Raw genomic sequence first — 1,489 nt, 5'->3', positions numbered from 1 at the left:
TATATATATATATATTCTCCTTCACTCCACACATTTACATACTTGAAATGACCAAGTACAAAGTTTTTCAGTCGAGAAAGTTTATTGGAACGCTAAAATCTTTCTAGGACTAGTTGAGCGAGAAGGAGGGAGAAGTAACTATATTAGACTGACAGATTGACATTTACTGATAAACTGACATGTTAGTTTTATCAAATCAATTTCAATAATAGAAAAGGTATATAAATCTAATGATACATCCTTGACTGCTTTATTTTAGGAGTAAAAGATAAATATATGAAATATACACTTTCTTAGTCTATTGTTAGAAATGATACTCCCTATAAATCAGGTTATAAATTTTGCAATTTATGTTTATTAGAATGTATGGGAATTTTAAATTGTACAAACAAACGTATTAACGAACAAAAAGAATCACTTAACCGATACGTATATAAAGAATATTACGCATTTCAATACTTCAGAATTTCACAATAAATTTATTACAATATTATAGAACTTCCTTTACTAAATGTATATTGTTAGAGCCGCTGCTTTAGCAGATATTATTTATATTATTAATATAAGGACAAGTATGCTATGTATACGAGTATGTACGTCTAAGCAGGGTGTATGTATGCCACGGTCAAAGAAATCAATTGCTGTTTCTGAAAACAGTCTGAATGACTCTTTTCCATTCTTCTCAGTTTCTGAATGTTTTGCCTCTAATGATCTGAACAGATGGAAATCTGTAGAGTGTATGGAGGATGTGGCAGTATTTCCTATCCTAACAATTTTATTATGAAGGGTGTGGCCGTGCATTATCTTGTGGGAGAATAACACCTTTTCTATTTCGAAATAGTTTCTCATTTACACGATCAAGTTGCTGGCAATAGACATCTGCATTGTTGTTCCTTCCATTTCAAGTAGGTCGTAATGGAGAATACCTTGCATGTTCCACCAAGCACAAAGTAAGGATCTTTGTGGATGGGGCTCTGGTTTTTGTTGTTGGCACTGGCTTCTTATTACGTGATAACCATTGTCTTACTCGTTTTCTGTCGAGTTCCAATTCCCTCTTTGCGTATTTTCCCAATTTGCTTCAGTTTTTCGTGGCTAGTTGAACATGACATTCAATTTTTGCACCAAATTTCTGGTGCTTTGACATAGACCCTATACAATAGTCTCATTCAAAAGGTTGGCATTCAGAGTGGGTCGTCTTCCAGAGTGAGGCTTATCGAATATATCACAATCGCCATCTTAAAACATTTTAAACCACAGCTGACATATACTAGCTTTCACTGCATCGGATACACTTCACAAATGCTTTTTATTGCTTTTGTAGTGGTACCTTTCTTTCGAAACTCATACAGAGGTGTCAGAGATAGTGCAGGAAAAGTGGGGGGGCAGGAGGAAAAGATTTGACAAAAGAGATGGAGGAGTCTAGACTGTATGTATATATACATATACATACATACATACATATATATATATATATATATATATATATATA

Source organism: Octopus bimaculoides, chromosome 20 (genome assembly GCF_001194135.2).
Source record: "Octopus bimaculoides isolate UCB-OBI-ISO-001 chromosome 20, ASM119413v2, whole genome shotgun sequence".
Lineage (NCBI taxonomy): Eukaryota > Metazoa > Mollusca > Cephalopoda > Octopoda > Octopodidae > Octopus > Octopus bimaculoides.
Note: the sequence above shows the minus strand (reverse complement) of the source record.